The following is a 14,637-nucleotide window of genomic DNA, read 5'->3' as shown; positions in this document are numbered from 1 at the left end:
TATCTAAAACATGGAAGCACCTCAAGTGTCCATCGATGCATAAATGGAGAAGGAAAATGTGGTATATAAATGCAATGTAATATTATTCAGCCTTAAAAAGGAAAGAAATCTGTAATATGCTACAACATGGATAAGACTAAGTGAAATAAGCCAGTCACAAAAAGACCAATAGTGCATGAATCCACCTGGATGAGGTACTTGGAATGGTGAAGACTCATAAAGACAGAAAGCATAAGGGTGGGTGCTAAGGGCTGGGGAGAGGTTAAATAGGGAGTTAGTGTTCAGTGGTTACAAAGTTTCAGTGTTACAAGATGCAAAAAGCCCTGGGGAAGGATGCTGGTGATGTTTTTACAACTGTGTGAATGGACTTAATACCACTGGACTGTATGCTTAAAATAGTTAAGGTGGAGGGTGCCTGGGTGGCTCAGTCCGTTAAGCATCTGCCTTCAGCTCAGGTAAGGATCTCAGGGTCCTGGGATCCAGTCCCAAGTCTGGCTCCCTGCTCAGTGGGGATCCTGCTTCTACCTCTCCCTTTGCCTGTCGCTCCTCCTGCTTGTGCTCTCTTGCTGTGTCAAATGGGTGAATGAAATCTTTTTTAAAAAATGGCTAAGGTGGTAAATTTTATGTTATGTGTATTTTACCACAATAAAAAAAGAAGGAAAAGCAAGAGATGATCCCAGGACCCCGGGATCACGACCTGAGCCAAAGGTAGACGCTCAACCACTGAGCCACCCAGGTGTCCCCTGGTCACTCTTTCTAAAACAGCACCCACTCATCACTCTCCAGCCTCTCATTGTGCTCTATTGTCTATCACTTACCAATGACCTGACATTATATTGGACAGTCACTTGTTTGTCTGTCGCCTGTCACCCTGACTGGAACGTGAGCTCCAGAAGGGGTAGAGGTTGCTTGACTTGTTCATCCCATATCCCCAGCCCCTAGAACACTGTCTGTATGTAATGAATATTTTAGTGAATAACTGAATCTCTTAAATGATCTCTTTAATGAGAGCATTTGAAAATAAAGAACAAACTGTTTTTGTTTCATTTTAAGAACCCTTCTCTGGGATTTACACAGGTGCTTAAACATGGATTTTTGCAGGGAGATGCTTTTGTACCAGGATCCTTGAACTCAACAGCTGTGCTTGTTAATCCCCTAGAGATTACACTTGAGAAAGTGTAACCATTTTAGCCTTGGCCTTCAGGAACCACCTCTGTACCAAGCTTTGTAATGCGAAGAAATGAAGTGTGCTATGGGAAATTACAATTCCCCCAAGCTGGCTTGAAAGGAGAGTGTCAGCTGAAGGCTACTTGGGTATCTTTAGTACATCTGAGTCTTGGACAGAAAAGATTTTCTTCGTTTGGAATCTCTCTTCCAAGCGCTGATATCTGCTGGCAGGTGGGCAGACTTTGCCAGCAAAAGTCAGACATTGTATTGTGCAAAAGGAATGCTAAAAATGGGGCACCGCATCAAATTACCCCCCGGTTTTCCTCTTGATGCACAGCCATCTCTTGATAGCCTCAGAGGGGCTGGTCATGACCTTTGTGATTTGATAAGCAATCTCTGCCCCAGATTCCTCTAGTGGGAGCTCCACATGGAAAGGTTTATCTTCTTGCGGAATCTCCTTGGTGTTTACTGGCCCATGGATTTAGTTTTGGTCCATTTCACCTTACCTCCCCACCAAAAGATGGAATCCCAAAGAGCCCTTTCCTTCAGGCTCTCTTGGGAGTATTTGTGAGTCTTACATAGTGAAATTGATTTTGAACATTTTCTAACACATGGAGAATGTTTATAAGCTGTTAGGGAAGTCAAAGCCACCTATACATGTTCCAGTGATCAAGTGGAATAAAAATCCTGAACTTCTTAGTGGCTCAGACCTACCTTTGGCTCAGGTCATGATCTCGAGGTCCTGGGATCCAGGCCAGCATTGGTCTCCTTGCTCAGTGGGGAGTCTGCTTTTCCCTCTACCTCTGCCTGCCGCTCCAGTTGCTTGTGCTCTCTCTCTCTTTCTCTCTCTCAAATAAATAAATAAAATCTTAAACACACAAACACATAAACTCTGGAACTTCTCAACATTGTAAAGGTCTTGGTTTTAGGCTGAGGATCCTGATGTTAGACCTCTAACATGTAAAGTGGAATGCTCCCAAGGATGGCTGCTGTCAACCCTTCTGCCAATTCCACTCAAATAGAGGCCTTACACCTTGCATTGATGTGTGACCCCATTTGTTCATTCTTTCATTTGACAAACTTGTATTGAGGATCTTCTACTCGCCAAGAACAGTGCTGGGTGCTTTACAAACAGAGCTCATCTGTCCCTTGATGAGCTTGGAAGCGGTGATAACAAGAAGAATGATAATAATAGTAAGAATAGCAAAATCTAGGGGCTCCTGGGTGGCTCAGTTGGTTAAGCAGCCGACTATTGATTTCAGCTCAGGTCATGATCTCAGGGTCATGGGATTGAGTCCCAAATCAGTCTCGCCATTAGGCAGGGAGTCTCCTTGAGATTCTTTCCCTTTCCCTCTGCCCCTTCCCCTGCTCATGTGCACACACTCTCTCACTCTTTCTCAAAATAAATAAATAGGGGCATCTGGGTGGCTCAGACATTGGGTCATGATCTCAGGGTTCTGGGATTGATCCTGGCATTGGACTTCCTGCTCAGTGGAGAGTCTGCTTCTCTTCCTTGCTCATGTTCTGTCTCTGTCTTTCAGATAAATAAATAAAATCTTAAAAAAAAAATTCTAAAAAAAAAAAGAAAAAAAAGAATTGCAAAACCTAGTATTTGTGGCTACTTGCTATGTGCCAGGCACTGAACTAACCATTTTTACAAGAATTATCTCCTTTATGCTGATCCTATAAAGTAGGCAAGTGTATACTACTATTATCTCACGTGTAGATGAACCAATGAGGGCTTAGAAACCCTAACTGACTTGCCCAACATCACACAGTTTTAAGTCCAGGTCTGACTGTCCTCAGAACCCCATCTCTCTCTTTTAAAACAAAACAAAACTGTTTTGCATTCCTACTAGAAATGTATAAGAGTTCTCATTGCTCTGTGTCCTTACCAGTACTTGGTATGGTCAGTCTTTTTAATTAGCCATTTTAGTGGGTGTGTAATAATATCTCATTTTGTGTGTGCACATATTTTTTTGGTTTGTTTTTGTTTTTTAAAGAGAGAGAAAGACAGTGGCAGGCAGGGGCAAAGGGAGAGGGAGAAAGAGAATCTTAAGCAGACTCCATGCCCAGCACAGAGCCCAACATGGGGCTCAATCTCACGACCCTGAGATCATAACCTGAGCTGAATTCAAGAGTCAGATGCTTAATCAACTGAGCCACCCAGGTGCCCCAAGTGTGTGCATGTGTTTTAAGATTTTATTTATTCATTCATGAGAGACACAGAGAGAGAGAGAGAGAGAGAGAGCCAGAGAGAGAGAGAGAGAGAGCCAGAGACACAGGCAGAGGGAGAAGCAGGCTCCATGCAGGGAGTCTCATGTGGAACTTGATCCAGGGTCCCCAGGATCAGGCCTTAGGCTGAAGGCGGCGCTAACCGCTAAACCGCTGAGTCACCCAGGCTGCCCCGTGCATGTTTTAATGAGGCTTATCAAGATATACGTTACAGTAAAATTTACCCATCGTAGTGTATAGTTTTTCAATTTTGACAAATGCATACGGTATAATTACCCCTATAATCGAGGCATAGAAACATTTATATCATCTCCCTAAATTCCCTCAGGCTGCCCCTCTGTAGTTAACCCCTGCCCCCACCATCAGCCTCTGACACTCACTGATCCATTTCTGTTCTTCTGGTTCTGCCTCTTCCAGAATGTCAGATAAGTGAAATCATAAAACACATAGCCTTTGTGTCTTGCTTCCTTCACTGGACCTGATGCATTTGAGTTCTTCCATGTGGTTGAGTATTTCAGTAGGCCCTTCCTTTTTATTGTTAAGCAGCATTCCACTATAGCACCCCAATAAGAGTGAATTCTTAATCTTGGTGATGAATTAGCACATGTGAGTTTAATAGAAGACTGGCTTATTTATAACTACAGATTGCAGTGGTTTTAAGCCTTGTTGTTTATCAGGGTCATCCTAGGAAAGATTTTACTCTTTTTTATAACAGATTTATTTATTTATTTATTTATTTATTTATTTATTTATTTATTTATTCATTAATTCATTCATTCACTCATTCATGAAAGAAACACACAGAGAGAGGCAGAGACATTGGCAGAGGGAGAAGCCGGCTCCAGGAGCCTAATGTGGGACTCAGTCCCTGGACCCCGGGATCACCACCTGAGCCAAAGGTAGACACTCAACCACTGAGCCACCCAGGTGCCCCTGAAAAATAAGGCCTCATTCCCCTGAAATTCTTGTTGAGCTGGTCAGGATGAGAATAAAAGATGGGCAGTTTTAAAAGACACCTCCCCCCCCCCCCAGGTGACACTAACATGCAGCCAGGTTTAAGACCCACCAACATACCAGTTGGATGATCCAGGACAAATCACTGCACTTGGAATCTCAATTTCTTTCTCTTTAAGTTGAGAATAATGATATTGCCCAGTCTAGCTCACCAGATTATCATAAGGATAAAAATATTTTCCAGTGGCAACCCATGAAAAAGCAAAGAAATGAATGGTATCAATATGGATGTAATGATCTATCAGTGTCTTTCCTATTTGAAGAGTACCAGAGCTTCTCTTTCTTAAACAAATGACAGAGGTTTTCAAGAGCAAATGGAAAGAGCAATGTTTTTCTGTCAATTTTATGTGTGCTATTAGATGATTGCTTGATGTATAAGAGTAATTGGGACACCAACAAACAAATAGAGATGAGAGGTGGAAAAAACACATGCCTTTCTCAGACACTGAGGATGTGGGCAGAACCGGGCATGGCTGGCTATAGACCGTGATCTTCTCCCCAATGGGTTAAGTCAGCACATTTGCAAAAAAAGTAAACACTGATGTAACTAAATGGACAAGGCAAGCAGAGGCGTGGCGCCAAGGATACAATTACAGAGCAGCCCCTGATCCAGTCCTTGCCTCAGAGCAAGTGAGAGGAGGGCCCCTTGTCACTGGCAAACATCATATGAAACGAGAGGTCATTTTATAACCACATCTGGCCACCTCAGAACATATTGCAAGGAGCATCATGTCACTTTGGGTCTGGAAAAGAATGGCCGTCTTTGTATGCAAAAAGGTCTGGAAAAGAATGGCCATCTTTGTGTGAAAAAAGGTCTTTCATTGATATTTTTATTGTAAAATAGCAGATATTAATTGTAAACAAAAACCAAACAGTATAGAAATAATGTCTTAGCTTGGGGATGCTATAACAGAATGCCACAGGCTGGGTGACTTAAGCTGTTGCTTAAGCAACATTTATTTCTTACAGTTCTGGAGGCTGGGAGGCTCATGATCAAGGTGATGGCACATTCAGTGTCTGGCAAAGAGCACTCTTCCTGGCTTGCAGATGGCTGCCTTCTTGCTGTGTCCACCCATGGCAGAGAGAGAGAGAGAGAAAGAACAAGCTCTCTGATTTCTTCTTATGAGGGTACTAATCCCATCATGAGGATCCTACCCTGGTGAGCTCATCTAATTACCATCCCCTAAGTGTCACATTGGGGGTTAGGGATTCAACATATGAATTTTGAGGAAAACACATTCAGCCCATAACAACTACTTTAAAGTTAAACGTGGAATTCTCCATTCCTGTTTCACAGGCAAAAACATTGTTAACAGCTTGGTGTGTATCTTTTTAGTGTTTTTCTTCTGTATATATGAACATTAAGTACATATATATTATGTTGTGTTTTTTATAAACATAGGATATATGTTTTAGAAGTATGGGCTCACACTCTATAGCCTGCATCCTGCCTTTCATTTAGCATTGAGGATAGCTTTCCACATAAGCACACGTAGATCTAGCCTGAGCATTTGTATTTGAAGGAAAGACACACTACTAATGTAGTTGGTAGGTAGGAATTTGGCCAAGCACTTGCTCCTTCAAAATACTCCCAACACAAAGTGAGCCCTGAGGTGGCAAGACCAAGGAAAACTTTAGGAATCGGTACTGATTTCTATTTCCTCAGCAAGTTCAATAATTAGTGACTTAAGGGGCAGCCTTTTTCCTTCTGCTTTCTTGTGAGGGTTGGCTTCCCTGGATTGTTGGTCAGCTTTACTGCTTTCTTGACTTCCTCTTCCTCCTTTCCAGAGAGGGGTGTCTCCTGGTGCAGCTGTTGGAGGCAGGGGTGGGGGTGCATTTCCTCCCTTTGTATGTGTCATTAGCTATCTCTCTGGCTTCCCTCTGGGGACAGCTGCCCAGCCAGGTGAGCCGGTGTCATTTAAAGCAGCACTTCCGTTCTCAGGGAGGGGTTGGTTGTCATTTCTGGATGACTTCTGATATGGCCCAGGTGAGGAGGAATGGCAACTGGCACAAAGACAATGGCAGACAACTTGGTGCGAGTCACATTTTCTTTGTAAAGGATATGCTGCCTAGAACTCCTGTTCAAGACCATTGTTTTTTTAATACTTTGCAATTTTTTAGGCTAACTTGAAGGCAGTATAGCATAGCGGTTAAGCAAGCATGCTCCACAGTAGATCAATTCATTCACTGATATTCATTCACTAGTATTTATTGGGGACTTATTATGTGGCAGGTAGGCATTGATCTAGATGCTGGGCATACTACAAGGAGTAAGACAAAGTCCTCGCCCTCATGGAGCTTGCATTATTGCAATAGACTATAAACAGATATAAATAAATATGTAATATAATGCCAAGAAGTGTATCAGCTAGCAATTGTCACAATAATGTACTTAACAAACCATTCCCAAGCTCAGTGGCTTACAACATACATTTATAGTCTCTTCACATGCTTATAGGTCAGCCAGGTTTCAGTTGTTCTAGGTTGGGTTTGACTACACTTGGATCAAGGCTGTTGAGTTCTATGTAGTTTTGTCTAGGATTGGTCATTCTACTGAGATCAGTAATCTACCAAGGGCAAACTCTTTTTACAGCAGAGATCAAAAGCTCTCAAAGGGTTAAGAAGAAAAACACTCGTAATGAATCTTAAGGCCTAGCCTGGGGACATGCCACTTCCCCACACATTCCACTGGCCAAAGTGAGTCACGTGGACAAGCCCAACCAACATCAATGAAGCACTGAAGCAATGAAGACATGCTATCACTTAGTTTTCATCAAGCCAGCATCCACGATGACTCCCCAATGATCTTCACCTCCTGGTATTCACATTCCTAGGGCATCCCTTCCCACAACTATACCAGGGTTGATATGTGTAACTAATAGAATATGACAGAAATAATCGTGTGCGACTTCCCAGATTAGGTTCTAAAAGACACTGCAGCCTTGGTGTCGATCTCTCTCTCTCTCTCTCTCTCTCTCTCTCTTCCTTGGGTCATTCATGCTGAGAGAAACCAGCTACCATGTCACCATCGCAAGCAGCTCTACAGAGATGCCCACATACAAGAAATGGAGACCTCTAGCCCATAGCTATGTGAGTGAGCCTTCTCAGGTGGAGCTAGCATCTTAGCTATAACTTCATGAAAGACCTTGAATTGAAACCACCCAGTTCAGCCACACCTGGATTTCTGAGCCTCAGAAACTGTGAGATAAGTGTTCATCGTTGTTGTTATGAGCCACCAAATTTTGGAAGGTTATTCATTATGCAGCAAGGGAAACTAACAATAACTCAGGCTGTTGTAGAGAGAGCAAACTAGGAGGATAGAAGTAGAAGCAGGAAAACTTATAATGTCTACATCCCTGCTACTCAAATTGGGGTTCAAAGACCAGGGGAATCATCTAGGCCCCACCCCAGACCTCTCAAATCAGAATCTGTATCTTACCAAGATTCCCTGATAAGTCTTTGCATGTGTAGGTTTGAGAAGCAGAGCTATAGATGACAGCCTTGGTAGCAGATGCATGTGCATGATGCAGGTTTGAATCCTGGCTATCAACCCTGTGACTTAATTTTCCTAAGCCTCTGTTTTCTTTCTTGTAAATGGTAATAATAATAGTGTGCTGCCTTCACTGGGTTATATGTGAGAGTATAAAGGAAATGGTGCATGTCAGGTGCTTAGCATAGCACCTGACACATGGTTACATGATTAGGGCCTCGTAAGAGTTAGCTCTTTATTGACTTGGTCTGATCCATGCATTTTCTTCCCTAATATTCCTGATCATTTCCTGATGATTCGCCTTAATTTTTCAAAATTCCCTGTTAAAGAAAATGCTATCAAAGGAGATCCCATTTTGCAAAATGTCCTTGAGCTCATTAGAAAGATCTTTGCACCCAGCATGATTCCAGCAATACCCCAGAATAAAGGTGCCTGATTTCCATCATCAGTTCCCAGGCCCAGTTCTCAGGGCAATTTTCAGGGCCATCCAGCAGGCCAAAATAGGCCACAGCACTATAAATAGTGAGTTTGGGTTGCTTGGGGCCTGGCTTCCCAGGCCAGACCCTTCCCCTTCCCTCTGCCTGGTCCTGTGCTTGAGTATGCTCCAGCTTATATCTGCAAGCGTATTTTTCTTAATATGCCCAGAAAATGCTTTGCCAACTAGCCAGACTGTCTTCAAAACTCTCCTTTTTATTTGTTCAGTTGCAATGTATCCCAAATATGTGATGAAAGCTGATAAACCAAATTCGAAGGGTGTTGTGAGGAGTAAATCAAGAAACTATGTATTGGTGGGACTGGCTACAGAATGTACAGGCCTAGTGTAAAATACAAATGCTGGGTCTCTTGTTCAAAGCTTTAAGAATTTCTGGATGGTGACAGCCAGAGTATTAAAACAATGTGACTGCACAGGGCAATGCCCCTGAAGCCAGCCATATGTATGAGGTGTATCTGATGTACCTGGAAACTAGTACCAGCCAAATTCACAACTTTTCTAGAGTCTTTGTCTTTAAAGGGCTAATCAATTTCCTTTGAAGGCAAAGTTATGGGTAAACTGTATAGCTGTAATCTGATCCCTTCTACTGCTAAATCTTAGTGACTTAAACCATAGTGATTGATTGTTTTTCATAGTCCTGTAGGTTAACTGGGTAGTTCCTCTGCTATTTCTCCTTGACTCACTCATGTGGTTGCATTCAGTTGGTGCATTTAATGGTGAACACAACATTTGAGAGCTACATGGGGATATCCCACAGTTGATGGGATGTCTCCACGCAACTCCATGCTGGGACTCTGGGTCTGGCACTCCAGCCTCATCTGCACCCCCTTCAGTGGTCACTTCTTGGCCATGATGGACCTTTCTAGCAGCATGGTGGTGTACTCTGCCTAGATGATCTCCTGGGCTGAGCTGGAAGGTCCAGGGGGTGCCTCATGCCCAAGTCTGGGGCCCTTCAGTTCTCTTCCACTTGGCCTGTCATCCTCCAGTGGGTCAGACCAGTTTCTTTACATTATGGAAGAAACATTCCCAAAATGGAAGCATCAAGCCTACTTGAAGGCTAGACTCTGAAACTTGCACAGCAGCATTTCAGTTACCTTCTCTTAGTCAAACCAAGTCATGAGGCTCACTTAGATTCAAAAGAGTTGGGGGGAAGACTCCCCCATTTAATGAGAAGAATAGCATAGTTTTCAAAGGGTCAGGGATCCAGTGAGCTGTGATTCACTGGGGTACAGTGCAATAGTTCTCAAACTGAAGATTATGTCAGGATTATCTGGAAGCTGTGTTAACACACAGATTGCTGGGTCCCAACTCCAGAGTATCTGAATCAGTAGGACTGGAATAGGGCCTGAGAACTTACATTTCAGACTAGCTCTCAAGAGATGCTGATGCTGCTAGTTTGGGAACCACACTCTGAGAGCTGCTGGTGGAGGGGTTAACTGTCCACACTGTAGAGCAGTGGCTTTCAACCTTGACTGCACATTAGAAACATCTGGGCAGCTATAACTACCTAAATGTCAGTTCCGGGTATCTGTGGTAAGAAAAAGATCAAAGCATTACGCCATAATACAGTCTTTGGCATCATTCACTTGGTTGTAATTTGTAAATCATTGGAAAGTTCATCGAATCCCTTAAATGCCTTTGCAACTTAATCATTCCCTGATTATTTGGGTAAACATGTACCAAGAAAAGTTGGATGAACTTTATCTCAACTGTCATCATCAGGGTGTTGGGGGAAATTCCGCTTTTTCCAAGTATGTTCTGCGATATGACTTTATATTATTAAAGGAACTTCAGTAAAAAAAAAAATAGGTGTGGCTTCCTGGGAGAAGGCCTTTCTGGAACTGCACTGAAGAGCCTACCCCACCAAAAAGCAGCTGCTGTTCATGAGTCACACAGATCCTGTCTCCTGACTGCACACAAATAGCCCAAGCTGTCCTTCTTGATTCTGATTTTCAGAATTTGCAATCATCGACATGGCACCGTGTAAGAACTGAGATGAAAAATGCACACATGGTAAAGCAGTAGGTCTCCCAACACTAAGTTCATTCTTCATGTTCTCTTCCATTAAAGCAGAGTTTCAAAGCTTTCAGACCATTAGAATCACCTGGAGTTCTTGCTAAACACACCAACATGTTCGTTCCATGTCACACAGATTGAATCAGAACCTAAAAGGCAAGAGCCCAAGAGTCTATTTTTACCCAGTGCCCTAAGTGGTTTCAATATCATCAGATAAGTTTAAGGGATTGTCTTTTTTTTTTTTTAAGATTATTGATTTATTCATGAGAGACACATCAAGAGAAGCAGAGACTTAGAGGGAGAAGCAGGCTCCCTGTGGGGAGCCTGATATGGGACTCAATCCCACATCCCCGGAATCACAACCTGAACCGGAGGCAGATGCTCAACCACTGAGCCACCCAGGTGCCCCAGGGGATTGTCTTAAAGCAATAATGGTATATAACTCATACAGAAAGATGTAAAGAACACTAAGGGAGGGATCCCTGGGTGGCGCAGCGGTTTGGCGCCTGCCTTTGGCCCAGGGCGCGATCCTGGAGACCCGGGATCGAATCCCACATCGGGCTCCCGGTGCATGGAGCCTGCTTCTCCCTCTGCCTGTGTCTCTGCCTCTCTCTCTCTCTCTGTGACTATCATGAATAAATAAAATCTTTAAAAAAAAAAAAAAAAAAAAAAAAAAAAAAAAGAACACTAAGGGAAACTGAGGGCTCCCGTTCTAATGCCCACTCAAGGATGAGAGCAGGGGTTGATAATCTATATATAGTCCATGGACCAAATTTGGCCCCCTGGCTGTTTTTATAAATCTAGTTTATTGCAACACAGCCATGCCCATTTTTAAAAAACATATTGTCTATGGTGGCCTTTGTGCTGTAATGAATCACTGGGACAGAGACTGGCCCATAAAGCCAAAAATATTTATAATCTGAACTTTAAAAAAACCCACAAAACTTGTCTTGACCCTTGGATAAAAAACATGACCTCAGACCTGAGCAAACTTAGAATTGGAACTAAGGCCCTCAGTGACTATGAGCTCATAATAAAAAATAAACCAACAAGGAATGGAGGCGGTGGGAGGAGTCAGTAAGAAAATCTAAGGCCTCAAGAATGGCAATTTGAGACTATGAAATAAGTATGTTTAAGATGATTATAGAGATTTACTAAAAAAATTATTTATTTTTAAGATTTTATTTATTCATTTGAGATAGAAAGAACACAAGTGAGAGGAGAAGCAGAGGGAGAGGGAGATGATCTCTGAGCCAGGAGCCTGACTGAGGCTCAATCCCAGGACATGGAGATTATGACCTGAGCTGAAGGCAGATGCTTAACCATCTGAGCCACCCATGCACCCCTAAAAAAAATTTTTTTTTGAAGAATACAAACCTTACTGAAAGAACAGGGTGATAAGAAAAAAAAGGAATCATATTTGAAAAAGAACAAAGTACAACCTATAAAAATGAAAACAATTAAGTGAATAGGCTAAAGTCATGCTTCTGAAACTTCAGTAAGCATCAGGACCATCTGGAGAGTTTGTTAAAATACAGACCCCTGGCCCCACCTCTCTATTCAGTTCTGACTTAATAGGTCTTAGGTGGAAGCCAGGAATTTTTGCATGTCTAATGAGATCCTAGGTACTGCTGATGGTGCTGATCCACGGACCATACTTTGGGTGTGTGTTAAATAGCAGACAGACGCAGCTGGAGGAGTAATTGCTATCCAGGGAGATCCAGGAGAAAGAAGGCAGCCAGCAGAGAGAGGTGGGAAATGTGGGAAAGTAGTTGAGACAAAGAATGAGAAGGTCAAACATAAGTCTAATAGGAATTGCAGAGGGCAAGGACAGAATGGGTGGGGAAGAGGCAGTGTGGACAGAACTACTGAGCAAGAACATCCCAAAGCCAAAGAGACGTGAATCCCAAGCTAGGTAAATAAGGACAAAACCACAGCAAAGTGCTACCTGGTGAAACTGTGGCAGGCCAGAAGCTAAGAAGAAGCCTTAAAGCTCTCTTGAAAGAAGGATTGCCTACAAGAGAAGAACAGTGAGATGGATCAAGACTTCTGATGAGCAGTAACATAAGCCAGAAAATGATTAAGTGTGTTCTCTTCTAACCCTAAGGGAAAGTCACATTCAGCGGAGAAGTATATGCTCACTAAATTAACATGCAAGAGCAAGGGCTAAATACATTTTCAAACACATTTCTCACTGAAAGAACTACTAAATGATGTACTTGAGTTAGAAGGAAATTGAATCCACAAGGAAGGAGTGGGAGCAGAATGCAAGAAACAATGGTAAAGGAGGAAGCTGCTGGATCCAAATACACATAGACTATTCTATATACAAATATATACACACACATATACACACACATGTACATACATGTAGGTATACTGTATCTGCATAAATAATATAAATATATACACACACCAATGGGGGATAAATGAGAGGAAACAAATACTGGACAGTAATCATAGAAGAGTTGAGAGTGGAATGTTAAAAAGTTGTTCTGAAGTCCTGTAACTGCTTTGGAGGAGGTTGGACAGACTCTTTTTTTACTTTAAGTTGTTTGTTACATTATAGCAATATATTCCGAAAAAGTGGTATAAGAACTAACAAATCAATAGAAGAGAAAAATGGAATCCAAAAATCCAATGCAATAGAAATCAGGAAAGGAAAAAAAAAGACATAAGAGACATAGATAAAAAACAAGATGAGCGAGATCAGTACAAATAGATTACTGATCACAATAAATGTAAGTAGAATGAGCTCTCCCCTGATTTTTCAGATTGGATTCAAAAGTAATCTGCCTCCGTGCTAGAGGTACAGGTAATACAAAATGACCCAGAATAGTTGGAAGTAAAGAGGTGAAAAAAGACAACAAAAATGCCAACCAAAAAAAGTAATCTTGTATTATGAACATCAGATAAGGGGCACCTGGGTGGCTCAGTGGTTGAGGGTCTGCCTTTGGCTCAGGTCATGATCTCAAGGTCCTGGGATTGAGTCCCGTATTAGGCTCCCCTCAGGGAGCCTGCTTCTCCCTCTGCCTATGTCTCTGCCTCTCTGTGTCTCTCATGAATAAATAATAAAATCTTAAAAAAAATGAACATCAGATAAGATAGACTGAAAAAAAAAACCATTTTCAGAGATAAAACAGGTCCTTAATGATAAAAGAATATCTGGTATTTTCTATTGGGTCAGACTTTTTGTAATGCTTTTCACAACCCACTGAGCTGAATTTACCACATGCTAATGTAATGAACCCACCGTTTAAAAAATGTTGCTCTAGAACACATTTCTACTCCTCCCTGAAAGGCCCAAGCAACTCCTAAGAGGCATGCTGTCATACTACAGATGAGTATCTGGGACACCTCCACAATACCAGGAAATATGAGGTATCTACAAGTTTTTATAATTAGTTCCCCAAAACAATAAGGAACACTCATAACCACCCAAATGAGAAACTCTTATTTTGTTTCACCAAAGATCTGAGAAGAAATCACAAAGCTTATTTACAGAGAGAAAATTGAATTTATGAGAGAGTTGGAAACTCTGAGTATTCCACAAGGTATTTGTTTTTTTTTTTTTTTTTTTAAAGACATGAGAGACACAGAGAGAGGCAGAGACATAGGCAGAGGAAGAAGCAGGCTCGCTGCAGGGAGCCTGATATGGGACTCGATCCCAGGACCCTGAGATCATGACCTGAGTCAAAGGCAGACACTCTACCATTGAGCCACCCAGGTGCTCCTCCACAAGGTATTTGAAAGAGAATTTGCAAACATAGATTTCCTTCATGTTGAAATCCACTTTTCTTGTACAAAATTCTTCAATATACTCATTAGTGCATTGAGTCATGGCAAGGATGTGATAAGAACCTTCCAAGGCATCTCACACTGAGTTGGAGGTTCGCTCTTGCCAGCATTACTGAAGGACTGTCTGTTGTGTTGTTTCTCCAGCATCTTTCCAGGAACTGTAATATATTGAAAGTTTCTTTCTCCAAAACGATTAGAAAAACTCCAGGGAATCATCCAGAGAAAATAGTCATTGCTATATTACTGTCTGTTTTGCTAAGAAGCAAGGAAAGCAACTGAGCTAAGAGAAATTCTAAAGTATAGATCTCTGGGTAACTTCCAAGTCCCAGCTAGTGGCCGCTCTCTTCTTCCCTGTCTGCAGTCACCATCCTACAGCCCTGATTCCTCTCTACTGGCTGAGCAATACCTAAAGTTATAGAATTTT

The 14,637-nt window shown here is 42.1% G+C and overlaps 1 protein-coding gene and 1 long non-coding RNA gene across 6 annotated transcripts in view; one reads left to right on the top strand and one right to left on the bottom strand.

The window, feature by feature from the left end:
• The window catches only part of IQCK (IQ motif containing K), a 129,085-nt gene that overhangs the window by 72,196 nt on the left and 42,252 nt on the right, over window positions 1–14,637 (top strand). Inside the window, exon 8 of one of the 5 annotated variants that reach the window (XR_007411023.1) lies at window positions 5,386–5,575. The exons of the other annotated variants lie outside the window; for them this stretch is intronic. The gene's annotated coding sequence lies outside the window, so the exon portion shown is untranslated. The remainder of the gene's footprint in view (window positions 1–5,385; window positions 5,576–14,637) is intronic. 5 annotated transcript variants of the gene reach the window in all.
• Window positions 1–14,637, bottom strand: part of LOC118354957 (uncharacterized) — a 59,343-nt gene that overhangs the window by 24,039 nt on the left and 20,667 nt on the right. The window lies entirely within an intron of this gene.

This window comes from Canis lupus, chromosome 6, assembly GCF_003254725.2.
Source record: "Canis lupus dingo isolate Sandy chromosome 6, ASM325472v2, whole genome shotgun sequence".
Taxonomy (NCBI): domain Eukaryota; kingdom Metazoa; phylum Chordata; class Mammalia; order Carnivora; family Canidae; genus Canis; species Canis lupus.
Note: the sequence above shows the minus strand (reverse complement) of the source record. Positions and strands in the feature narration are given on the sequence as shown.